This window comes from Orcinus orca, chromosome 2 (genome assembly GCF_937001465.1).
Source record: "Orcinus orca chromosome 2, mOrcOrc1.1, whole genome shotgun sequence".
Lineage (NCBI taxonomy): Eukaryota > Metazoa > Chordata > Mammalia > Artiodactyla > Delphinidae > Orcinus > Orcinus orca.
This window is the reverse complement of record NC_064560.1, coordinates 2,696,767-2,724,483: the sequence shown is the minus strand read 5'-3', so window position 1 is coordinate 2,724,483 and position 27,717 is coordinate 2,696,767. Positions and strand designations below refer to the sequence as shown.

The 27,717-nt window shown below is 38.6% G+C and overlaps 1 protein-coding gene across 48 annotated transcripts in view; it reads left to right on the top strand.

The window, feature by feature from the left end:
* Nucleotides 1–27,717, top strand: part of ZNF438 (zinc finger protein 438) — a 284,020-nt gene that overhangs the window by 52,267 nt on the left and 204,036 nt on the right. For 44 of the 48 annotated variants that reach the window (XR_004476149.2, XR_007475770.1, XR_004476143.2 and 41 more), the window contains one exon: nucleotides 8,894–8,976. The exons of the other annotated variants lie outside the window; for them this stretch is intronic. The gene's annotated coding sequence lies outside the window, so the exon portion shown is untranslated. The remainder of the gene's footprint in view (nucleotides 1–8,893; nucleotides 8,977–27,717) is intronic. 48 annotated transcript variants of the gene reach the window in all.

Here is a 27,717-nt window from a genome sequence, read left to right as displayed (position 1 = left end):
TGGTTGGTAGTGGTTCATTTCGCTTACCCCACGATCTCTTCTGTTCCACATTGTTGTACAGTATCCAGTTGTCATTGCCCATCACAGTTTGTTTTAAAAATGGAACGTTTTCATTATGTTTCAAAACGTAGAGAATTGCATGCAGAAGTATGGTCAAGAAGGTTTTTTTTGCTTATGTGAGACCCAAACATCAAAGCAATTCACATAACCAAGCTGGTGAAAATGATTTTCAAAGCTTGATTTAGATATTTAGAGTATGTCAGCTGTCTCCTACGGGGTATAACGTTGATTGTTCTCAGTTAATGTCTCGATTTGATCGCTATCAACTTCAACTGGTCTACCCGACCATGGAGCATCGTCTAATGAGAAATCTCCAGCACGAAACTTCGCAAACCACTTTTGACACGTTTGATCAGTCACAGGGCCTTTTCCATACACTACACAAATCTTTTTGTGCGTTTCAGTTGCGTTTTTACCTTTCTTGAAATAATAAAGCATAATATACCGAAAATGTTGCTTTTTTTCCTGCCATCTTTGATATCAAAATGACTACACAAAAATTCACCAATTTTGATGAGTCTTTTTTTAAATGCACTCTGGTATGACAGCTGTCACATACAGTCTAACAAAATTGTTTCCAATGAAGTTAAAGACAGCTGAGTACTACCGGAGCCATCTTACAGAAAAAAATGAACCTTTTGGCCCACCCAATGTGTATATACGTATGTATGTGTATGCTTAGCAAAACTCTGTGAGGACACATGCCAAATATTAACAGTTGTTATCTTCTAAGTGATAGATTTATAGATGGCATATATTTTCATCTTTATATTTTTGGCCTTTTCCAGTTTTCAGTAGTGAGCCTGCATAATTTTCTAGATATAGTTTGTGATTATTAATGTTATTACAACTGTCAGATAACTATATACTCCAACTTAGCTCATGACAGCCTAGCCTTGGAGGAAACATTTGCTTCCTACCACCAACTTACCTCTCTTCAACCTCCCCTAGAACATCTACTCTTTCTTTTATTCTCCATAAATGTATAAGCTATTTAATGGTTTAGAGGGGCTTCATTTTAAGCCTTTACTTAGCTATCTACCCACACAAATAATAAAGCACAAGTATTTTTAAGAACAAGGGTAACAAAATAAATACTTTTTTCTATTCAATTTTTGTAAATTTTTTTGTATTCAATCCCTAAGGAAAAAAGAATCTAAATAAATACCCTTTATCTAGCCTCCCCCTCTCCTAGGAAGGTATGCTCAGTAGGTTTCTTAGAGGGAGATCAGTTCTCCTTTCAGCGTTTAAAGTTCAGTAACCAAATTTAAAAATGAAGTACCTGACTCTTACTATGGAGCAGGGAAGGAAGTAGCAAGGAGACAGGATAGAAAAGCCTGATTCATTTGAAATCTCACCTTCCTAGAGAGGTGGGTGTTGGACAGAGAAAGTATTTCTGAAATCTCCGTAGGGGGGCCCCTGAGGATCTGCGGAGCACCAAACCATGCACAGGATGAAGCCCCCAAAAGGACATCTCACGAGAAATGAAAAAGTACCAGGTCACCGTAAGGTTGAGCCCTAGAGTAAAGGTTCCTCTATACAAGCCATAAACGAGCTGAAAACTAAGCCTCAAAAGAATCATGTTAATCCACAATAACAACTGTCTGCTAGAAATTCAACACTCTTTAAACAAATACAAGAAATCCAGCATTCAGCCACTTAAAATTCACAGTGAATTGCATCCAGTCAAACATCACTAGATGAAGAAAGGAGCAGGAGAAAAACCCCATAACCAGGAGCCAATAGAAATAGACCCTGAAGTGACAGAGATGATAGAAGTAGCAGATAGGTACTTTAAAACAGCTGTTGTAAATATGGCTCATGTACATACACATAATGAGGAATGAAATAGAAGATAGAAAAGAGAAAATATTAGAACAGCCAGAGATAGAAAAATATAGTAACTGAAACGAAAATTTTACTAGATGGGATTAAGTGCAGATTAGCTCTTTCAGGAGAAAAGCTCAGTGAACTTGAAAACATAGTGAGAATTTAACCAAAAGCATAGAGAGAAAAAAGGTTGAAAAAGATGAAAAGCACCTTGGTTGCCTATAGTATGATAACCATGGGCATAAGTGTAATTGTAGTCTCAGAATTTAGAGGGAGGGTGAAAGAGAAAAATATTAATGGCTGAAATTTCCCCAAATTTGAAGAAAATATAAACCCGTTGATCCAAGAAATTCAACAGAGCCCAGGCAAGATAAACAACACACACACACACACACACACACACACACACACACGGTACATCAAGAAAATTGCTGAAAATTAGTGATAAAGAGAAAAATGTTAAAAGCAGGCAGAGGGAATAAAAAGATATTACATACAAAGGAATAAAGTCAGGTACGGCAGCAGACTTGTCATCAGAAACTGTGCAAACCAGGATGCAATTTAATAGCAATTTTCAAGTGCTAGAAAAATTGTCAACCTAGGATTTTACAGCCAGTAAAAATACAAAATAAAGGAGAAAAAAAATAAGGGCCAAATAAGAACTTTTTTAGACAAAAACTGAGACAACTCATGACCAGCAGACATACATTACAAGAAATATTGAAGGAAGTTTATTAGGCAAAAGATACCAGGTGGAAATTGGACTATACAAAGGGATAAAGAATGCTAAAAGTGGTTCATATGTTGATAAACAAAAAAAATTTTTCTCCCTGTTTCAGTTTCTTTAAAACATAAATGTCTCTTTAAATAAAAAATAATGACAGTGTTTATCTAGTGAGATTTATAACATATGTAAAAGTAAAATGTATGACATCAGGGCTTCCCTGGTGGCACAGTGGTTGAGAGTCCGCCTGCCGATGCAGGGGACACGGGTTTGTGCCCCGGTCCGGGAGGATCCCACATGCCATGGAGCGGCCAGGCCCGTGAGCCATGGCCGCTGAGCCTGCGCGTCTGGAGCCTGTGCTCCGCAACGGGAGAGGCCACAACAGTGAGAGGCCCGTGTACCGCAAAAAAAAAAAAAAAAAAAAAAAAAAGTATGACATCAGTGGCTCAAAGAATGGGTTGGGGAAAGGAAGCATATCATAAGGGTCTTATACATGAAGTGGTATAATATTTTTTGAAGGTAGGTTGTCTTAAGCTAAAGAGTATTCACGAAAATAGCTAAAAAAAGAGTTTTAACTAATAAGAAACCAATGGTGGATATGAAGTGAAATCCTAAAAACTAATCCAAAATAAGACAGGAAAAAAGGGGAGAAGGACCAAAACTAGATGGACAAATAGAAAACTTGTAACAATATGGTAGGACAACATTCAATCATATCAGTAATCACATTAAACGTAAATGATCTACTCTAATCAGAAGGCAAAGATTGTCAAGTTGGATAAAAAACCAAGATAACCTTCAAAATAGGTTAGAAACAAAAGGGTATAAAATGTATACAATGTAAGTACGAAGTATGAGAAAACTGGAGTGGCTATAGTAATATCAGAGTGGGCTTCATAACAAGTGGAATTAAGAAGGTTAAAGAGGGACACTTCATAATAATGATAAATGGGTCAATTTGTCAAGAAGAAATAATAACCTTAAATTCCACAATACTACATTGTAAAAACACACAAAGCAGAAACTGATAGCACTGAAAAAAAAGAAACTGACAAATCTTCAATTGTAGTTGTAGATTTTAATACCCATATCAGTAATTGATGGAAAAAGTTGAAACATGATCAGGGAGGATATAGATGCACATAACAACACTGTAAACCAACTTGACTTCACTGACATATACAGAACGTTCCACTCACCAGTAGCAGAATATGCATTCTTTTCAAGTGCACATGGAATATCCACCAAGATAGCCCTCCATCTTCTAATACATAAAACAAGTCTCATTAAGTTTAAAATGATGGAAATTATGCAGAGTGTATCCTATGACCACAATATAATTAAGCTAGAAATCAATATCAGAAAGATATCTGGAAAATCCTCAACATTTGTAATTACACCACATACTTCTAACTAGCACATTGGTCAAAAAAAAGGAGGGGTGATTAAAAGATGTTTTGAAGTGAATCACAATAAAAACACATCAAAATTTCTGGGATATATGTGAAGCAGTGCTTAGGCAAATCTTTAAATGATCTAAGTGTCCACCTTAAGAAGGTAGAAAAAGAAGATCAAATTAAAACGAAAGTAAGTAGAAGGAAGGAAATAGTAAACAAAAGAACAGAAATTGATGAAATAGAAAACAGGTAAACAACAGAGATAAACAAGGAAACCAAAAGCAGGCTCGTTGAGAAAACGATTAAACCTCTAGCTATCCTAATCAACAAAAATAAAGAGGAAACACATGTTACTAAGTATAATGTCAGAATTGAAAGAGGGGACATCACTACAGATTGTACAGAAATTAAAAACATATAGAAAGAATATTACAAACATCTTTTGTACATAAGTTTGACGACTTTGATGAAATGGATACATTCCTTGGAAGGCACAAATTATGTAATGAAATTGACTTCGGAAGAAGGATAACATTAGAGTAGCACCGTATCTATTAAAGAAGTTATATTCCTGCTTAAAAACCTTCCCACACAAACAAACCAAACCAAACCAAAACGAAGAACTCCAGGCCCATACATGTTTTAACTGATGAATTCTATCAAACATTCGAAGGAGAAATAATTCAGAAAATAGATGAAAAGGAAACTCTTCCCAACTCATTTTAGGACACTAGCATTATGCTAACATCAAAACTAGGTGAAGACATTACAAGAAAAGAAAACTATAAACAAATATCCTTCTTGAACATAGGTGAAACATTTTGTGAACGAACCATTAGTAAGTCAAATCCAGCAGGATATTAAAAATGAGTTTATTCGAGGGATGCAAGATTGGTTTAACATTGGAAAATTCACTAGCATAAGTTCATCACTTTAACAGAAAAAAGCTATATGATCCTGTCAGTAGTTACAGGAGAAAGCATTGGAGTACATTCAACAGCCATTTGTGATAAAATCTGTCAGGAAACTAGAAACAGAAGAGGATTTTCTTAACCTGACGAAAGACATCTACATGTAACTTCTAGCTGAAGTCCTATTTAAAGTCAAAAGATGGAGTGCTTTCCTCCTAAGACAGGACACAAGACAAGTATGCCCATCTCCTCCATATGTGTATCTAATACTGTAATGGAGGCCCCAGCCAGTGTAACAGGCAATAAAAAGAAACAAATGACATACACATTGGCAAGGTAGAAATAAAAGGTCTTTATTTGCAGACAACATGATCATGTATAGAGAAAATGCTAAGAAATCTCTAAAATGCCACTAGAATTTGTCGTTGAATTTATTAGCAAGCTTGCAGGACGCAGAGTATATACACAAAGTCAGTTTTATGTATATATACCAGCAATGAAAAATTAGAAATTGAAATTGAAAATTTATATCAAAATACAAAGGACCTATAAAAACTAAAACATGTATTTACAAGAATAATATTGGAAGGTTTTTAGTACCTAATTTCAAGACTTCCTCTACTTTTTAAAGCTCCTTCTTTAAAGCTGCGGTGATCAAGGTAGTGTTGGCCTAAGGTAAACATATATATCAATGGAGTAGAATAGAGAATCCAGAAATAGACCCACACATATATGGTCAGTTGATTTCTGACAGCTGTGCCAAGTTAATTCAATGGGGAAAGGATAGTCTTTTTAACAAATGGTACTGGAACACGTGGATATTAAATGTAAAAACATTAACCTCAACTCTTACTTCTTCTAGATATAAAAATAACTTGAAAAGAATCATGGATCTAAATATAAAAGACTAAAACTATAAAACTTCAAGAAAAAATTACAGGAGAAAATACTCGTGAACTTGGGATAGGCAAAGATTTCTTGGGGCCCAAAAAGGACGAACCATAAAAGAAAAATTGACAAATGGGACTCCATCAAAATTTAAAACTTCTATTCTTCAAAAGACATCGTTAAGAAAATGAAAAGGTGATCTTTAAACAGAGAGAACATATTCACAATACATATACCTGACAAATGACTTGTAGCCAGAATATATAAAGAACTCTTACAGCTCATTAAAAAGACAACCCAGTTAAAAATCTAGGCACAAGAAAATAATGAATGCAGCACAGGAAAAGGTGTTCAGCATCATTAGACATCAGAAAAATGCAAACCAAAACAATGAGATACCATTGTATATTCATCAGAATAGCTAAAATTAAAAATTAAAAGAACAAGTGTTAGAATGGAACTTTCATATATTGCTGGTAGGAAAGTAAGACGATAAAACCATTTAAACTGTTTGGCAGTGTGTTATAAAGTTAAACATTTACCATAACATACAACAATTTTACTACTAAATATTTACCTAAGAGAAATGATAACATATATTTACACACATACTTGTACATGAATGTCCATAGCAGCTTTATTCATAATAGCCTCAAGCTGGGAGCAACTTAAATGTCCATAAACTAGTGGATGGATGAACACATTGTGGCATATATCCATGTAATAATATACTACTCAGCATTTAAAGGGAACAACGTACTGATACATACAGCAACATGAATGAACCTCAGAAACGTTATGCTGAGTTCAATAAGCCAGACACAAAAGAATACAAACTCTATGATTCCATTTACTGCCCACAATTATTATACCAGAAATGATGCTAAAAAACCCCAAAACAAACAGATTTAATCTATAGTCACAATAAACAGACATGTTGTCTGCGGCTGAGGATGGAGTGTGATTGACCTGGATGGGGCTCAAGGGAACCTTTTGGTTTGATCAGTGTGTTCTATATCTCTACAGTTTGTTTAACCAGGATGGGGCTCAGGGGAAACTTTTGGTTTGATCAGTGTGTTCTATATCTCGACTATGGTGGTGATTATATGGATATATGTATATGTTTGTAAAATTCATTGAAATGTACACATTTTACCTCAATAATGTTGTTTTGAAAAAAATTCCAAAAATTTGAAAGTTAATTTACTAACAAAACATTAACTTCTGACTAATGTTAGAAGACCTCTCTGTGTAAGGCTGAAACTGAGTTGACCTGAAAATTCCATTTAGATAAATCAGTATACACAATATAAATAAAAATATGTGAATTAAATATCCTTAAACAAGGAAAGAGAGTAGATGAATTCTCAGTGTAGTTAGCCTATGATTTGATGTATTGGAATGGGACCCTAGCATCCTTAAAATTCATTGATGTACCTTTCTAATTTCTTTAATTGATATTTGGTAGTGTCTTTGGCTCTAAGAAGAATCCAGCTAAAATGAAGTAATTACATATAATCCCCTCTTGATTTTGTTTTCTTGTTCTTTTCATTTTTTTAACTAGAAAGAATATGTAGAAGATACTCCAGTGTCACTTACGATCTATTTTTCCTGTTAGGAATAGAACTCCTAGATTTTACCTGAGCACATACACGGCTGCCCATCCAGAAACTACATTTCTCTGCTTCTCTTGCAGCAGGGTGTGGCTTTGGACTAATGAGAGGTGACTGGTGACGTGTATAAGGTTACCTCATCAAGGACAAGCTACTTGCCCTAGACTTTCTCTTTTCTCTTTCTGCTGGCGGGGATGTTACATCAGGTATAGCAGCCACCTTAGGTCCAGAGATGGAAGCCATGTGGAAGCTGATAGAGTCATCTTGGGTCCCTGAATGATCTTGTGACGCACACCTCCCCCTGCACCCCGCATTGTGACATGAAAAAGAAAAATCTCTAACTGTGCCTACTATATTTTTGAGTCCTTTTGTTATGGTAGAAATTTTATACCCTAATACAAAATGGAAAGCATTTAAGACTTTTAAGTTTTTCTCTGTGTACTGTTTTGCCATAGCCAGTATATTTTGGTGTGTATTCTCATCTATTTATTTATTTATTTATTTAGGCTGTGTTGGGTCTTCGTTGCCGCACACGGGCTTTCTCTGGTTGCAGCGAGTGGGGGCTACTCTTCGTTGCGGTGCACGGGCTTCTCATTGTGGTGGCTTCTCTTGTTGCAGAGCACAGGCTCTAGGCGTGCAGGCTTCAGTAGTTGCAGCATGTGGGCTCAGTAGTTGTGGCATGTGGGCCCTAGATCGCGCAGGCTTCAGTAGTTGCGACGCATAGGCTAAGTAGTTGTGGCTCACGGGCTCTAGAGCGCAGGCTCAGTAGTTGTGGCACACAGGCTTAGTTGCTCTGCGGCATGGGGAACCTTCCCAGTCCAGGGATTGAACCCATGTCCTCTGCATTGGCAGGTGGATTCTTAACCCACTGCACCACCAGGGAAGTCCCTGATATGTATTCTCAATTAAAATAATTTCTAAGCTAGCATATGATTTCATGCCAAGAGTTCTCTTTGATCCAGTAGTTATTTAGGAGAGTGTTTCTCCAATTTACAAGTTACTTTTAAAATTTAGGTACTAATTAGTAATAAATTGATACACAGCATTCTAATTTTTAAATGTCTTCATTGACTAATTTATGATCAGTTTTAGTAAAGTTTCACAGACTTTTTCAAAGAATTTGTCTTCCTTGTAAAATACTAAAATATTTATTTATTATGTTGTTTAACTTTTCTATAATTATTTTTTATCTGATCTCAAAGGGTTAAAGATGTAAATCAGTGATTTCTTCCATTAATTTTTCTTTATATTTCTCTCTTTTTTTGTTTTGCTTTGTGTGTTCATGTATTATTAACTGTCAGTATCTCAATTGAGGATTATACCTTTTATCAGAATAATATCACTTTTTTCCTAATTTATGCCTTGTGCTTTGTGTTTTAGCTGACATTAATATTGCTACTTTAGTTTATATTTCCCTATGTATCTGTGTACTTCTTATTATATTTATCCTTTCTTTGTCATTTCTTTTAGATATGTTTTCTATAAGTGGAGCATAGTTGGATTTCATAGTTGGATTTTTTAACCTAATGGGAGGAACCTTTGTCTTTTAACAGGTATTTTAACTCATTTATATTTATTGTCAAAATTGATCTTTAATTCGTTTTATTTCATTGATCTTGTTTCTTTTATACAAGTCTTTTATTTTCCATTGTGTTTTGGGCTTTTTGCTATTTGATTTAAAGTTTATCTTTGTTTAATTTGGTTTTGAATTTTGCCTGCTTTGAAATCTGCTGCTGATTATTTTTAAGTTTTTTTGAAACGTTAAATCTATGTCATACCTATAATTAAGTCAAGAATGAGATGGTATCTTTTGTCTTCCCTCAGTAGGAAATGAGAAATTTAATAAAGTTTTACTTATCTGCCTCTCAGTTTTCATTGATATCTTAGATTTTTATCTCAGACTATTATTAAATTGTAATTTTAAATAATTTGTAAAATATTTTCATTAATTTTTATAGCTATAGAAATTATGAAAACCCTAAGATTGTCACAACTTTAAATAAATTGCCATGTTTTCCAAGTATATATCAAAGTGAACCTTAAGAAAGTCATTAAAAATATGCTATTGTGCCATATTACATTACTTCTCATTTTCTTGACCTATTTCTGTATTATATCTTAAAAAGACACTTTTAGTATTGCCCACATTCAGGCCCTTTTCCTTCTCATTAGACTGGGAAAAAAGAAGAAATAGTCAAATTGAAGTTAATGTATCAGATTTTGTATTTGGTGTTTGCAGTGGCAAAGTACAAGATTCAGAATATGTTTGGGATTATTGAATTACTGGATTTTATGGTGATGGGTAGGGAAACATTACCAGTTATTGACGAGTAAGCTTGTTTTCAGAGATGTCCCTGTCAGTTATGGTACCAGGTGGCACAGGGCATGGCATTTACATTCTCCTCAATGTTTGCTCAGTGTCAGAGGCCGTCCTTTTGCTTTGAGTCCCTGATAGAGTATTAGGATGCTCCTAGTCGTGTGCCCTTCTCAGGTGGGCGTCATCTCCATTCCCTCACTATCATAAGCGTGCTTGTGTACAGGGCTTTCCCATTTTTTTCAGAATATACTTGAGGACTATTTATGGAAGCGGCTCTTAGAGGACACGCAGCCTTGTCTTGGAAATAGTGTGGAGGAAAGAAGGCTGTAGCGGTTGCAAGGGGTAATATCTTTAAGAAAATAGTAATGTAGCTGTTACTTTGAACTGGAAGGCTTGTCTTTATTTCTCATATTTTTTTAGCAGATAATTATGTAGCTGGACTACCAAAATGCAGGGAGTGAGGGGAAGCTGCGGACAGCCTCTTCAGGATTGCGGGTCAGGGTGAAGTTCTTGGCCAGACTCCTTTCCGTGTGGCGTGTGGAAAGCAAACGGGCTGAGGAGAATGCAGGAGGACCGTTAGTCTTGCTTTGATCCTGTTTTCCTTTGTGACCATGGCAAACGTCTCAGCTCTTCTGGGCCTCAGGCGGGGTCTGTGCTGTGAGGTTGATGACTGTCCAAGATGCTTTCTCACTTTAAAACTCCACGCCTGACCAGGGCACCAGGGATAGCAAGGGAGTTTCCATCTGACAGAGCTTTTATTTCGTTTAAGCAAAGAAGTTAGCTTCATTTCATCTTGGAAAGTCAAGAGAAATAAATCACTTCTCTTACCACCTTGAGTAAGGAGAATTGGAAGGATCATATGTGACTCATGTATTTATGCTCCGACCTGACATTAGCAAGTGACACACGTTGTGGTGGACTGTCCCGCCATAACACCTGGAAGTAATCTAGTAATAGAATGACTCAGAGGAATGTGAAATCACCATTTTTTTCCCTGAGAAAACTAAGATATTTATCTAGACTCCCAGAAGGTTCTTGCCTTTTTCCCTGGGATGTGTGCATGTTTTGAGATTGAGGGTCCTGGGAGGTAGGCCCACTGTGCGACCTTCAGCCAGGCATCAGACTGAAGGTCATGCCGAAGATCTTTCATTGATGAGGTCCTGAGTGGTCCAAAGGCTGCTTGCCCTGAGTTTGTGTTTCATGAGGTCAGCAGTAGGAGGCCGCCCAAACAGGCTTTTTGTCCTAAGCTGAGCTGGGCATGGTCACAAGCAGGGTGGGCAGAGAGAGTTTTCAGATAATGAACATGTCACAATTGTGGAAGAGCGAGGACACAGTGCTGACTGAATGGAATCTGTACAGCAGTCAGAGGACGACTCTTTTTGAAGAAGGGCTTTGTTCTGGCTAGGTTCTGGAGGATGATTCCCGACAAAGGCTCCATCCAGAACAGTGTGGAAAAAAGATCATTGCTTCTTTTCTCTATAGTCATCACTTTGAGGACTAAAAAGTCATTGAAAAGTTTTATTTCCTGCTCTATCAAGAGCTTCTAGAGGAAAAGAAAAAAGAGAATTGTTTCATTTCAGAAATGCATTTTGTTTCAGTCAATAAAAAGTTGCTGTGAATAAGTCAAAATAACATGCAAAATAAATTCGAAACATGGATTAAAAAAAGTAGGTGGTAGGCTTTTATTAACCGCCAGTGTGAGGTAGGCCCTTCTAGGGATACAGAAACCAACGTTCAGTAACCTCTGTTCTCAGGAACTGAGCTTGAGTGAGGCAGACAGATAGATGGCTAATACTTACTATGTTTCAATTGGGTTTTTATAGAGCAGCTACTCTATGCAAGACACTGCACTAGGTGCTGAGTCTACAAGGCGAGGTAGATAGAGTCCCTGTTCTCAAGATATTTAGAGTCCAGAGTGAGATGCGTCAGCAGGCATGCCGAGCACCAGGTACGCGGAGGCGTACAGGAAGACATCAGTAATTAGAATGCACAGGACGGAATACACAGGCGACTTTGAACTTGCGCCAAGAGCTAAGCAGTCTCGAGGCACCGATTCCTGCAGCGGTTGCCGTAAGCTGTGCTTATGAACGTTCTGGCCCCAGAGCTACACCTTTGTGATGTTAAGGATAATAAAAATAGCCAAGAATCGTACAGTGCTTGACTCTGTGTCAAGCACAGTCTAGTACTTTACACATAACAACTTATGTAATCCTTGCAACAGTCCTATCAGGTAGTGTTAATATTAGACCAGAAACTGAGGCCCAGAGCAGGTGGGTAACAGCTAGCCTGCGGTGGGTCACCACAGTGCTAGGTTGAGGCTTCTAGAATCAAGGAAGCCAGCTACAGGAGGAGCCATTGTTCAGAGGTTTGCAGATATAGCAGCTTAACATTAATGAGCCCATAGCTGAGCATATGGAAGAAAAAAATTGTTGATACATGTGCTTTTCATTTGCTAGAAATACAGATGTATATTGTTGTTGTTGTTGAAATTGCCCTATACTAGCTACACATTATCTCTAGAATTTTTATTTGAAATTATAGGAAAATAACTTTTGATCAAATAGTATTACCCATTTATTTACAGAGAAGGGCTTTTTTGAATTATAAATATATCTAAAAGAGATCGTACTGCTTCCCGCAAACACCGACTCCACAGCTCCTTGAGGTGGAGATTTCTATTCAGCCTAATGTCCTCCTGGTCAAGTAAGAGGCTGCTTTCTCTGCCTCTCATCTGTTGAAATGTCTGTCCCTGTTTACAGTACTGGAGGTCTTTAATTTATAAGCTGGATTTGTAAATTGCAGGGGCCTGGGGCTTCCCCTGGTGCCTGAACCACAGGAGGCCTGCTATTTGCTTCTTTGAGGGAGTTCATAAGAGCTTTTGTGACCTGGTTTGCCCACAGTTCATAGGCTCACATCTAGGTGATCTGAAGGAAGAAGAATGGGGTGAAAAAGTCAAAGTTATGGTTGTGAACGGGAAGGAAAGTTAGAATTTTAAAACCAGCATCAAAATGGTACAGACAAGAATTAGAAGCTAGGAAGAGCCTAGGAGGAGAGGTTTTTAATTAGAGCAACCCTCAAGACATTGGAAATTGTTGTGACGATTTTAAATGGGCAACCCCTTTGGCCTTAAAAAGAATCAGCAATTTGACTTTCTGTATGTGGGTTATGAAATGTAAACACACAGAATTCAAGGGGAAAAGGTGATTTTTCAATGTAAAACTTTCAATTTATGGCTTCCTGGACATTGAAAGCCTCCTTGCACCTTGATTAAATACATTGAGTGGTTTTAAAATGTAATAAAATTGTAAGGAAGGTTTTCCTTTTTTTCTATTTGCACAAGCAGGTATTTTCAGTGTAACCATCAGGAAGATTAGGCAGCCTGTGACATAAAGCTTGAATGGTGTTACTAAATAAGGAAAAGGAGCCTTAGACCTCTTTTTGACTCTATCTACAAATAAAATAAACTTTTTCATGCAATACTGAAATCAACTATGCAGTTAAAGAAACTTATTAAGATAATACTTTGTGTAAATCTATTTTCTACTTTGCTTTACTAAAAATTTTATTTATAGAAGGAATACATAAATACCTTTTTTTTAAAAAAAAAAAAAAGCCCTACAAATCAAGGATTTAAAGGGATTAAAGTCCCCTTTGACCATCACGGTCCCTGGGTCATCATTTTGCCCTTTATTCTTCCAAATCTTGTTCTGAATACTTACATGCATATATTTGTATGCCTAGAACAGATATTTATGTTTTGTGTAGATGTTAAAAAATAACCCACAGAGGGACTTCCCTGGCGGTCCAGTGGTTCAGACTCCGCATTTCCAGTGCAGGGGGCGTGGGTTCGATCCCTGGTTGGGGAACTAAGATCCCACACGCCACAGTGTGGCCAAAAACAAAAACAAAAAGACCCCATAGAATGTATTGTTTTGCTGGTTGACTCAAATACGACGTTGCATTATATCTTTTGTTTTTAGTAGTTCAGTAATGTTACTGACTGCAGCTGGTATTTACTGAGTAGTTATTATGTGCTAGGCAAGACGTTTAGCATCTTTCATATAATTTTGTTTCATAATCTTCATAATAAGCTTCAGAGGTGAATAAAAATCATTGATTTTACGTGAGTAAAATTCCACCGTCATTATGTCTCACATTTACGTTAAATTACTAATGCCAGTAGTTCCATCATTGTTTAATAAGACTTCAAAAATAAAACATTTGGAATGATTTTTTGAATTGCTAAGAATGTAACTGTTAGTTCTGTTAGATTTGTTGTTCCTGTGCTGTTGGCCTCTCCACCCAGCCCTGGGAGTGAGTGTCTCTGCTAAGCCAGAAGGCCGGGAATGTGCTCACCTTTTAGGCATGAACAGGTAGTATGTGTCATGTATGACTCATTCTAAATGAAGAACAGACAACCCCAGACATTTCCTCAGTAGTTAATGGTTTTCAAAGCCCATGCCTGTGATGATGTTCTTATTTGGGGGACAGTTACATGATACAAGTCCTAAGTGTGAGCAGGTTTGTTTTTGAAAGATGCTTTTCACTGTGCTTTTGGCCATTCCGGACTGAGGAGTAAAGGCTGCTGTCGTAGGAACTCTGATTGTTTTTATGGGAATTGGTAGAAAAGGAGCGATGTTGGGTGGGTTGAGAGAAGAAAAGATTCTGCTTGTTATGTGTACTCTGACTTTAGAGTTTGGATGAAGATATTTTCAAAATTTCCTGACAAAGTAGAAAGCTTTTAATGTCTGGGCAGCTGTCAGAAGAGTTTAGATCTCAGCTCTTCTGCTCAACTAGCTGGGGAACCTTGTAAAAGCCACTTATGCTGTTTCAATCAAATGATAATAATACCCACTTAATAAAGTTGTGGGGTGGAATTAACGTAAAGTGCCTTGTACAGTGTGAAGCACTGTATGAATGTGCAAATATTGGGTGATACTCTTACTGTTTTCATCATCGGAACTGTTGTCAAGGTCGTCTGCAGTTTGCCTCTTTTACTATTGCCTCTGTCCTGAGAAATTAACCTGCTTTCCTCTGTCCTTTATTACATGGAAGGGAGTACTGTAACAGAGCTCTGTGGTCTTCAGAAGAGCAAAAGGGGCCTTACTGCTGAATCATTGAACGAATATTGAAGTACAGCCAGCATTTTTTCAGGCCTAATGTAAGAACTGAAAAGATCATCTACAGTAACTCAAGAAGCGGAGATATGCCAAAGGTCCCAATAAATATCATTTCATTGTCACCAGTACATAGTGTTTGTAGATGTATTTGGCCTTTTCGTCTTCAAGAGAACAGTAGACAAGTATTAATTAATATCTGTCTATTTAGAAAAGTGTTTGTTACTAAATTCTGTTGCAGTGGGACCTGGTTTGGAAAAAACCATCAGAAATTATCTTGTGTTCTGGCTTCTTTTTGGCTATAATACTTAAATTATTCTGAAATCTCAAATAACGTTCAAAGAAGGTATGAAGTTTTTATGCTTATCAGAAGGAGACATGGGTTAAAGCGATTGAGAGGCCTTCCAAGTGAGCTCTCATTTCCAGGTGAGCAGATAGCGCCATTGAGTTTCCGTGTGGTCCACGCGGTGATGGGGAACTGATCGTTGCTTGGAAGCCCAGTCAGAAGTCTGCAGTTGAAATCTCAGTTGCTATTTGGGTGACGTGCCATGCACTGTACAGAGTCACTACTGGTCCAGGTTGTTTCTTGGGGAAGCTGTGTGTGCTTTGGAGGAGAGGTACATGCTGAAAACAGAGCAAAACGAAACAAAACAAATCTTTGGTTTTGTTGTTCCTTCTTCTGGATAGTTCTAAAAAGCTAACCCCTCTTCTGGATACTTCTAAAAAGCTGACCCTTTTAACTTTCATTGGTGGTTTGCTTTGTCCTCTCTGTATTCACTTTCATTTATTTCTTGACCTACTGTCTATGGCAAACCATCTCTATCCTGGTTATACCAAGGGAAAAAGTGAAATCTTGTTTTAGAGTGACCTGTAAAATTCTATTCCGTATTTTAGACTTAGCCCACTGGAGATATCACTTTCTTCTTCATTTTATTTCACTACCCCACCATGCCCTTACTGTCCGAGCACCATGGGGTGGGTTGTTTGTTGTTTTTTTAATGAATCTCACACTCACCTATTTATAGAAACTGAGCACTTCCCCCTTTCCCAGAGGCAGCTGTGGCAAGAGTAGCTTGTTTGCTTGAGATGGGGACCAGCGGGGCTCTGAAGCAGCCCAGGATCTGCTCAGTCACACTCGATTCTCCTTAACTAGCAACTAGAACTATGTTAACTTGCCTTGACTATCCCTAAGCAGCTCTTTAAAAAAAAAAAAAAGTTTACAATCAGTTGAATTCTCTAAGCTTCTGGCTTACAATAGTGAAAAAACTTTCACATAGAGTAGATAACGGATGGAGTAAGAATTTCTGATTCGTTTGCATGTTATTTATTGTGGAAAGAATGTTTTCCCTACAGACTGACAAGGAACAAGATGTTTAAACATAAGCCAGGGTGGAGACCTGTTTGTTTGGTCAGCTTCAGAGAAGCCACGTTTCCCTACTTATGAAGAGTCTGCCAACTCTTCTATCCTCGCCACCCCCGCGTGATTCTTCAAGTTTCCTTGGGATTTTTACTTAGGCCTCTTGTCGGGTGAGGCAGTGATAGAGTGCCTACGTGGCAATCAGAAAGGCTAAAGGCTTTTTCCTGCAGCAGCATGATTTTATCATGTCATTGTGAGTTTATGCTGTGTGTGTGTGTGTGTGTGTGTGTGTGTGTGTGTGTGTGTGTGTATAAAATCGCTTTTTCCCAGTCCCCTTCTGCTGTTGGCTTGTGTATTCGCATTGCTGGGTGGCAGCAGGACCCCATTTATCACAGGCGGTAGCAGTGGGTACGGAGATATGAAAGGGTTACTGTTCACATTTCCTGTGTAATTCCCTCTGATCTTACTGAGCTGTAATTCCTTTCTTGATGTTAAACATTCCCAGGCTCCTATAACCTTCTCGCCGGGTTGCACTAGCCAAGTTTGTCCCAGGTGATCATGTAGGCGGACCTCCTGTTTTTAAAGATTAGAAATCACTCCTTCGTCCGTGAGATAGGCTACATGCTCATTACTTTTCATCCCAGAAGAAATCCCTTTGATTTGAAACCAGAACAGAGCACTAACATATTAGTTTTAAAATTCACATTTAGCAGCCAACAATCAAATTTGTTGTCAAATTAATTGTGTCGATTTAACAATCTGCCGATTGCTGGTTTAGTGAATTTCGAGGTAAATGAAAGCCCGTTGATCTAGTGAAGACTTACGTTCTTCCTTCTAAAAGCACACTTGAAAAAGGGGTTCTGATTAGCAAAGGGTACATTTTGATGCCGCTGCCTTACTTTTAGCTTATGTGATTGGTAGTGTGTTTTAAGTTGCCTCCGATGTAAAGCTGCTTAGCTGAAACGGCAACATTTCTGCTTCAGTTCAGTTCAGGAGGTTGTAGCTGAGCGTAGGGAGATACTTATTTTCTACTTTTTCTCTGGTTTTTAAAGTATATAGCAGCTCATTTTTATTCCACAACTTTTTAAATATACATTTTCGTGGTTGGCAAAAGGTTTTCTATTTCTGCCTTTTCCCCTTGAGCTTTGGGAGAAAATGTTACGCTCCTGTGAAGCGTCCGTATGTGTCAGCGGCTGCTGACGAATTGGTAGGGACCCGGCGTACCTGTTCCAACACTGGCCTCGTCCAGGTAATGAGCTGCCCTTTAGACGCAGCCCTGGGTGAGTTTGCTCGTGTTGTTTAGAGCGCATTGCCATGTACCCACCCGTCAACTTGGGGTTTGGGGATGGATAGAATCGAAACAATGTCTCTTTGAAGGAGTTTCTAGAATAATTTAAGTTTGCTGGCCAAAGCTGTTTACATGGCTTAAAGCAGTGAGATAAAATATTTTTTATGCACCTTCCCATGTGTAATATGGTTTTCCATGAAGGTGGGTGGAGGAATTTTTAGATTGATTCTGTTTGAATCTGCCTTAGGGGTCAGCATGCCTGTTGATATTTCTCATTCCCTTTTAGGCTGCCTGAGACAGCCTGTCACGCAGGTGGCTTTCGATAGAGGGTTGTTTGAATGAATGAAGTAGATTACGTTTGTAGATTCTGAAGTGTTCCGTCTGTGCGCGATTAAGCACGTGTCTAACAATGTAACCCTCTCTCCTCTTACTACTTGGTCATAGAGAAAAAGGACATTTAGTCATAAATTACTTAAATTATAGATAGTCTGTTAACATTTCCTAAGACCAGTAAGCCCATTTATTATTCTCATGATGGGAAGATGCTTATATTTTCTCCCATATCATTATTCCTAGGGCCATCATAAAGCACTCAATGGTAATGTTAATTAGTGGACAGATACTTACAGATACTTAGAGAATGCCGACATACACGGCATCGTGCCTGGCACTGTGTGTTCTCCAAAGACGTGTGCGACTTTGGTCCTACCACCGGGAGTCCAGACTTCTCAACACACAGGATCTGTACACTGGTCAGTTAAACAGCAACTTAAGGTCCATAAAAATGATTATGGGCTATGTGAGAGGCCTGAACGAGAATCAGGTGGCTTAGTGGAGAAGTCATTTCACTTGAGTTAGAGAGCAGTGAGAGATTTCATCAAGGAAGCTTGAGTCGGGCATTAAACTAATGGTTGGGGTTCAGATAGGAAGGAGTGAGTCTCTTTGACATTTATATATATGGGTGATCATTATCACACTTTGTGTTCCCAACAGTGGTGAAGAAACAGCAACAAGAAACTTAAGTATATGATGGAGACCTTTCTCCATTGGTGACTTATTTATTCCTTATTTTTTACTGAAGTGGAATTTCAAAACAGCTTCCACCAAGGACTCTTTAAGTTACCATAAGGATCCACTTCAGTAGGGAGTGTCCTCCCAAATTTCTCACCCATTTAAAATTTCAGCAGGAAGGCAGGAATAAGATACATTGAAAAATTATCATTCATGACTCCACGTTGGTGATAGAGGCCCCATCCAATCTCAGTGGCAAGTTTAACAGCTCTCACTGTTGAGTTACATCTCGATTTGAAGTCTAACATATAAGGAGATAGATCCAAACTGACAATTCTGTTTTGCACAGATGTTGGTGGTGGTAGTCACTATAGACAAATATAACTTCACAGCAGTTTTTTATTAACCCCTTAAAAGTTCTTCTACAGTAAAGCAATTGTTACATTAATATCCTAAACTCCTTTAATCCAGTTTGTTTTGGTTTTGTAAAGCAAATTTAAAAATGGGTAGAATTTTTATTGGGATCCTTGGACTGTATTTCCTTATTATTATTATTAAAAACAAATACTTTAGTGCATTTAATTTTAGAGCCAGACTTCTGTCTCTAGTTTCATTCTTTTATTGTATAAAACAGCCAAGGGAAGAATTATACAGCAAAGAAGTGAAACCAGTTTTTCTAACACAGTAAGGATGGAATCTTAAGACGGTCTGCTGACTTTCTTTTAGTCTTTTGGCCAGTAACAAATTTATGTGGCCCTCTGCATATTTCTGAATATGCCCATTTGTTCAGCTATATGAACTGAAGTGTGATAATGAAGGGGAAACTATAACCAGTGCTTGTTTCCCATATTTTTGTGACGATCTTGGCTTTCAAGATATCACTAAGTGATCCACGATTAAAGAGTGTGGTGGTTGGCTAATTTTATGTAAGGTGAGAGCATTTCAGTGAATATTGATATTTTATTTAACCTAGTATTTCCCAAATATATTTGACGGAAATGCCCACTGCCTGCCTGCCTTCCTTCCTTCCTTCTTTCCTTCCTTCCTTCCTCCAGCTTCCTTCTTTTCTTCCTTTCTTTTTTAAGAACACCTATTAAAATCTCTTGTAGAACAAGTTTCAGGAGTTGGTAACTATAAACTTTACACACACACACGTATATATTATTCAGGTCTACTGCTTAGGTCCATTTTCTTCTTCATCTTCACCTTTTCTAGGGCATAGGATGGGATATAGAAGGAAAAAGAATAATTTTTAAGACTTGCTAGCTATTCTGATGTCATGGTTAGTGGGAAAGAGGCTGAGGCTTCTTTCTGTCTAAAGCAAGGTATGAGATTTCTCTGATGATTTATTTCAAGAGTTCCTGCTCTCTGCATCTTCTATAGCTTTGAACGACCAGTTGACCAAGCGTAACAGAAGTTACCTGTGGTGGGAAGAGTAGGGTGGATTGGAGGTAAAACGAGACTTTCACTTTCTACTATAAATACTTCTGTTTTGTTTGAATTTTTCCATTAGTGTAAATTCCTTTTGTAACCTTAAAACAAAGGACAAATTAGAAGCTCTCACTAGTTGAGAGAACCTCTATTTTATGCAAGGATTGCTTACTCCAAGCTTTTGTATACACTAGCCTCTGCGGTGTTTTTAAACTCACTTTGAAAAAAGTCAAAAAATTTAAACCATGTTTTCAGAAACAAACTTATTATATGATGGCAAATCTGATTAAAGTTAATATCCCTTGCCTCCACTGTACCTTGTACATATTTCTGTTGTTGCTATTAATATACTGCACCATCATTCTCTATTTACGTACGAAATGGGGAACTGTGTCTTACTTATCTCTGTATCTTCAGCACCTAACTTTGAACCATGTCGTAAGCATTCAATAAATGTTTGTTGTTGTGGGTGTAGGGAATGAAGAGGCTTACTTTAATATTTATTCCTAGGGGAATATATTAGTGATTGTCACTTTCAAATCTTAAGAGGAATATGTTCTTTTAAAAATACCTTTAAAATATCATTTATTTTATTTTTGTGAAATGTAAATAAATACATCTGTCTTTTTTCAGAATTTAAGATGGTATTCATTAGTGCATATAACGTAAAATAAAATTTAAAATAAACGAATAAAATAACAAAGTTGGAGGACTTTGTTACTTCCCAATGTTAACACTCACTATAAAGCGACAGTAACCCAGACACTGTGACCTTGCCATAAGGATGGGCGTACGAGTCAGTAGAGTGGAATCAAGAGTCCAGAAATAAACCTTACATTTTTGGTCCATTGTATTTTGACAAAGCTGCTAAGACTATTCAGTAGGGAAAAGGTTCTCTTTTAAACAAATGGTTCTGTGGAAATTGGGTATCCTTATGCCAAAAAATGAACTTCCTCATAAAAATCAGCAATACACAAAACTTAACTCAAAGTTAATTATGGACCTAAATGTAAGAGCTGAAACTGTAAAATGTGTAAAAGAAAGCACAGAAGGAATTTCATGGCCCTGGATTAGGCAAAGAGTTGTTAGATGTAACACCAAAAGCATGTGACATAACAGAAGAAATTGATAAATTTAACTTTATTAAATTACAAGCTTTTGTGCTTCGGAAGACACTGTTAAGGAACTGAAAAGACAAGCCACAGAGAAAATATTTTCAAATCATGTCTGATAAAGGACTGTGTCTAGAACATATAAAGAACTTTAACAGTTCAATAATAAGACAAACAACTCAATATTAAAATGAGAAAAAGAACTGAATAGATATTTCATCAAACAATACATAAATGACGAATAAGCGCATGGAAATGTGCTCAGCATCATTAGTTAGTAGGAAAATGCACATTTAAAACACAGTGAGGGGCTTCCCTGGTGGCACAGTGGTTGAGGGTCCGCCTGCCGATACAGGGGACACGGGTTCGTGCCCCGGTCTGGGAGGATCCCACGTGCCGCGGAGCGGCTGGGCCCGTGAGCCATGGCCACTGAGCCTGCGCGTCCGGAGCCTGTGCTCCGCAACGGGAGAGGCCACAGCAGTGAGAGGCCCGCGTACCGCAAAAATAAATAAATAAATAAATAAAACACAGTGAGATAACTACTTTGTACCCAGCAGGATGCCCATAAGTCAAAAAGACAGACGCTGTCTAATGTCTAGGATATGGAGAAGCAGGAACTCTCATGCATTGTTGGCGGGAGTGTAAAATGGTGCACCCACCTTGGTAAACAGTTTGGCCATTTCTTTAAAAATTAAACCAAGTTACCATATGCAGTCGTCAGGTTCTCCAGAGAAACAGAACGCATAGGATGTGTTTGTATGTGGGACGAAAGTTACTTTAAGGAATTGGCTCACAGGATTGTGGAGGCTTGGTGAGTCCAAAAGCTGATAGGGGAGGCTTGCAGGCCGGGAACCCAGGAAAGGAATGCAGTTTGAGTCCAAAGCCAATCTTCTGGAAAACCAGGGAGAGTCGACGTTGCTGATGAAGTCTGAAGGCCATCTTCTGGGGAGTTCCCTCTTGTGCAGAGAAGTTGGCCTTTTGTCCTTTTCAGGTCTTCAACTAATTGGACGAGGCCCACCCACCTTATGGAGCCCAGTCTGCTTTACTCAGAGGCCATCAATTTAAATGTAAATCTCATCCAAAAACACTCTCCCAGAATAAAGTTTAACCAAACATCTGGGCACTGTGCCCGGCCACGTTGACACAGAGAATTAACCATTACACCATAATAACCCAGCAGTTCCACTTCTCAGAATCTACCCAAGAGAAATGAAAACATATATCCACACAGACTTGTATGCCATTGTTCATAGTACCTTTATTCATAACAGACACAAATGAGAAATAATCCAAATGTCCCTCAACCTTTACATGGATAAACACAACGTGGTGTGTCCAGACACTGGACTACCACTTGGCAGTTGAAAAAGGGAAAATACTGATATGTGCTGACACATGGACGAACCTCAAAAATACTATACTAAGTGAAAGAAGCCAAATTCAAAAGACTAAAAATTGTATGACTCCATTTGTAGGAAATGTCTACGTAGAGCAAATCAGAGGAGCTTTGGGAGTGGGCCCGGGAACTGACTGTATGTGGACTCAAGGGAGTTTGCGAGGGGGTTGGAACTGTTCTAAAATTGGGTTCTAGTGATTACTGCACACTTCTGTAAATTGACTAAAACGTCAATGAACTGTACGCTTACAGCAGATGAATTTCATGGTTTGTCAATTGTATCTCAATACTGTTAAAAAAAAAAAAGAGGGGTGACAAAAATGGGACAAATAGGCTAAGGGTAGGACACACAATGCACCTCATAAAAGCTCCCTTATTTGCTTGAGGTGATTCACAGATTTTGCTCCGAGCTCTTTAAAGAGACCTCTCCTAAGGTGAGCTATGTTTTCCAGTGTTTACAATGTCAAATTTTATCAGCATCTTGGGAGAAACCTAATGATTGTACTTCAAAGAGAAGCATGTCCTTTCAGTCGTAGTGCAGCGTACTCAGCTCTGTCCTCAGCAGCGTCCTTGGAGTCAGTAACTGACAGTGCTCTTCTCCACACCTGTCTCTTAAACCTCCCTTCAGTGCAGCGTAGTGGCTGCACATCAAGGGCAGTTCACAGAACACACCAGTTCTGCTGCGTGAATGGGGAGGTGAGCGTAAGAGGATGAAGCCAAGAATGCTGCTGCTCTCAGGTGGTCCCTCTTAATCCGGACACGCGGTTAGAGAGTAAAGAATGGATGGACGGAATAGACAGATGGTAGTCCTGCAGGAGCTTTCGGTGAAAACTGAGTAACGGGAAGTTTAGCATCTCACACCCTGGCAAGTACCTAGAATGCAGTCGTTCTCAGTTACAGGTTAGATACGGGGCCATTTGCTTTAATAGCCAGCGAGGTGGGGAGATGGGCATCCTCTTAGGGAAGCTGGGGAACCTGAGGAGGGAAAGTATTTAAAGAGACTGCCTACCGCCTATGCGTAGATGTGGCCTGAAGAAATACGTGCTGGTGGGTTATGGTTCTCCCTGAGAAATAATTTTGGCTGTTCTCCAGTGCTTAGACTGCTTAGAACAGGGCCTCATTCTGTCTCTAAAGACAGTAGAATGTGGCCACAGACGTTAGCTTGGAATGGTGTGGTTTCATTGTGAATTTTCACAAGTGAGGCATGCTTGTTGTAAAACATTTTTAACTATTTAATTCATATGTCAAGTATAGAATATGTAGAATAAAAAAGTAAGGTCTCCTTTCATTTCTCTATTCCCTTCTTAGCTATTTTCCTATATTTAAATTGTTTCCAGTTTTTAGCTGTTATGATGCTGCAGTAAACATACTGGCACTGGGCACTCCTCTATTTATAAAAAGATATGAGTGTACACATGCACACACACATACACACGTGTGTGTGTGTGTGTGTGTGTGTGTGTGTGTGTGTGTGTGTATATATATATATATATATATATATATATATATACTCGTATATGTTATCACCTTAGTAACAGCTATTACCTGGTCTGTACTTAATAATTTACCTTAGTGCACCAGTATTTCTTTATGTTCTTTTTTAGAATCACTGCTTGAGACTACTACAAATGGTCTTAGTTTTGTATTTGTAATTCTAGTCTTGTTTTAATCACGAGAAACTGTCTAAATAAGCATTTGTTAAATGAACTACAGGACAACCTGTGAGTGCATCTTTTGGCTTGATTATATGTGAAAAGTAGCTTACTTAGTAAGAAGAAAATTGTTGGTTTTAATTGCAGTAACTTAGTTGAAGTTTATTATGTTTGGAGAATTGTTTTATAGTATCTCTGAGAATGCTGGCCTTTTTTTTTTTTTTTTTAGCGGTACGCGGGCCTCTCACTGTTGTGGCCTCTGCCGTTGCGGAGCACAGGCTCCGGACACACAGGCTCAGTGGCCATGGCTCACGGGCCCAGCTGCTCTGCGGCATGTGGGATCTTCCCGGACTGGGGCACGAGCCCGCGTCCCCTGCATCGGCAGGCGGACTCTCAACCACTGCGCCACCAGGGAAGCCCCAATGCTGGCCTTTTTATCTCTAAGAAACCATTTTACCGTATAATGAACTTTGCAGATTACTTCTGCATAAGACCTAGGCTTAGGCTTCTGCTTCCAGTTCAGTTGTAGAGGTTAGAGGCAGGACGGTGTGGCCCCTGAAACAACCTAAGTAAATTACAAAAATCACTATTTCAGTGATCTGTTATTACATAATAAATTGCGCCAACACTGAGTGGTTTAAATCAGCAGTTGTGCTGTATAGCTCATGATTCTGTGGGTTGGGAGCTCAGGCAGTCTCAGCTGGTTGGTTTTTCTATTCCATGTTGCACTGACTGATATCACTGGATGGTGTTCATTTGTAGATGGATTGGATGCTCTGGAGGATCCAGGATATCTTACTCACATATATGGTACCTGGAAAAATGTAGAAGACTGTGTTCACATGATCTTTCTAGCATAGCCTCAGGGTAGTCAGACTTCTACTATTGTGGCTTGGGACTCCTAGAGAGACTTTTCCAAGAGATAGGAAGGGAAAGGTGCTTTAGGGGAAGGCCTAAAACTGGAAACTGGCCCCACATCAGTTCTGCCATATTGTGTTGGTCAAAGCAGTGCCGGAGCCCTCCCAGTTTCAATGAGATGGGACATAGGCGTGGCCTCTCAATGGAAGAGGTATCAGGGAATTTGTGATCATCTTTAACCTACCACAGTTAGATTACATCTGGCCACAAATCATTTTGCATTCCTCCTATATTCAGAATATGCTCAACCCCTCCCAAGAATTCCAGAATTCTCATCCCACTGTGGCTTTACCCTCAAGCTTCAGATCCAGCACCTTGTCATTTAAGTCAGGTCCAGATGTAACGACACCAGGAAGCTCCTCTGGTGTAGTTCCTCTCAAGAGACAAGTTATCTATTCAACACATAATGGAGAAGCAGGCATAGAATAACTGAAGTAAACATTTCCACTCAAAATCCAGGAAACAGGAGGTACATAGCTTTCACTGGTTCATAGCAATTTTGAAATTCTGATGTTGTCATTTCTTTATTAGGTCATTTCTACTCCCTGGAAATGATTGTCTATGGCTCCTGGCTTCACTCAAGCAATTCTGCGTCACCCAGCTTTTTCTATACGAAATGGTTCATGTTTATAACTGGGTAGTCTTTTCAGCCTTGCTTCCTGCTTGTAGAAATTTGAGAATCCAGAAGCATCTTTTCAGTTTGTTCTCTCTCTGCTCCTTTCAGTCCAATCTGACATAATTCTTTTGAAAACTTTGTGAGATTCCTGTGTATCACATTATAATCCACTCCATTAGACAGAAGTCACACCCACGTTTGTTTTGAGATATGCTTTTTTCTACTTCAGATTGTGTGTCAAGGCACTAGAAGATGATACCCATAAGATTCTTAGAAGCTGGCTTCCCTGGTGGCGCAGTGGTTGAGAGTCCGCCTGCCGATGCAGGGGACGTGGGTTGGTGCCCCGGTCCGGGAAGATCCCACGTGCCACAGAGCGGCTGGGCCTGTGAGCCATGGCCGCTGAGCCTGCGCGTCTGGAGCCTGTGCTCCGCGACGGGACAGGCCACAGCAGTGAGAGGCCCGCGTACCGCAAAAAAAAAAAAAAAAAAAAAATTCTTAGAAGCTTTTCTGTTTGAAAGAGTCCAAAAGGCACACCCTCAAGATTCCTAGAGGCCTTTTATCTAGTAAAGAGAGTCTAAGTAAGAGGCACACTCTTAAGATTCTTAGAACTGAACTAGATACAACTTTAAATCATTTTTCAGTCTCAATACAGTATTTTATAGTCACACTCTAGAAATTTTTATCCTGAAATCATGCTTTACTGGCAGAGCCCTAGACTTGATTTTTACTTTGAAGCCATTTCTTACTTTTCTGTCTGGGGAGAATGGGGATGAGAAAATGTTTTATGTTTGAAAAGAGCAAGTCCTGGCTCCTCTAAATTCTGCTTGAAAATGAAACGATTCTTTTGTTAGCTCTAAATTCTGCTTGAAAATGAAAGAGTTCTTTTGTAACTCATCTTTCTCTTTGCATTCCATATCATACTTGGCTAAAAGAGACATCACTTTCAACCTTCTGCCTGGCAATCTCCTTAGCCAAGTCTGCCACTTTATTGGGCACATTTTCTCTTTTCTATTTTATGCAAGGAATAGTGTTGCAATTTTTCCACCACTGTGTAAGAGGGCTTGTCATTTCTCCATCTGTTAACATTTTCATTAATGTCCTTTAAGCTTTCATTAACAGTATTCTTGAGGCCCTTCCTGTTTCTGCTCACCACCTGGTCCCAAAGCCAATGTCACTATTTTTAGATTTTTATTACAGAGTCCCACTTCCATGTACCAGTATCTGTTATGGTTATCTAATTCTGTAACAAATTACCTAAAAACTTGTAATCTTAGAACAACAACCATTTTGTTGTACTTCACAAATTGTAGGTCAGTGAAAAGGGCAGGCTCAGATGGTGGTTATTCTTCTCCATGTAGCATCAGCTGAGGTTAGTTGGTGGCATTCAGTTAAAGGATGGGCTGGTTTGAAGAGTCCAAGACAGTTTTACTCACATTTCTGACACTTTGACAAGGATCATTCAAAAGCTATTCTTGGCTGGGGCTGTCAACCAGAGTGCCTACACCTAGCTTTTTCAGCATGACAGTCTCACTGTAATTAGACTGTGGTGACAGTAGCACAAAAGACAGGAAGGAGGAAATAGGTATCTTCTGTTGTAAAATTCTTACTTATATGTGAAGTGGTGTACTATTATTAGAAGTTAGATTGTGGTAAGTTAAAGCGCTATAGTTTAAGCACCAGAGCAACCACTAAAACTACAAAAGAAACAGGTATGTCTAGTAAGCCAACAGTGGAGATAAAATGAAATACTAAAAAATATTCAGTTCCAGATAAGGCAAGAAAAAATGGGAAAAGGATAAATTTGGGCAAATAGAAAATAGCAAGATGGTTACTTTGAATGCAGTCATATAAATAGTTATATTGAGTATAAATGGTCTAAATGCTCTGAAGGTGGAGATCATCAGGCTAGATAAAAAAGCAAGACCTACTAACCACATACCGTCCACAAGAAATCCTCTTCATATATGAACACACAGGTTATAAGTAAAAGGATTGAAAAAGATATGCCATGCAAACACTAATCATTAAGAAAACTGGACTGGCTGTATTAATATACAACAAAATAGGCTTCTGAGCAGG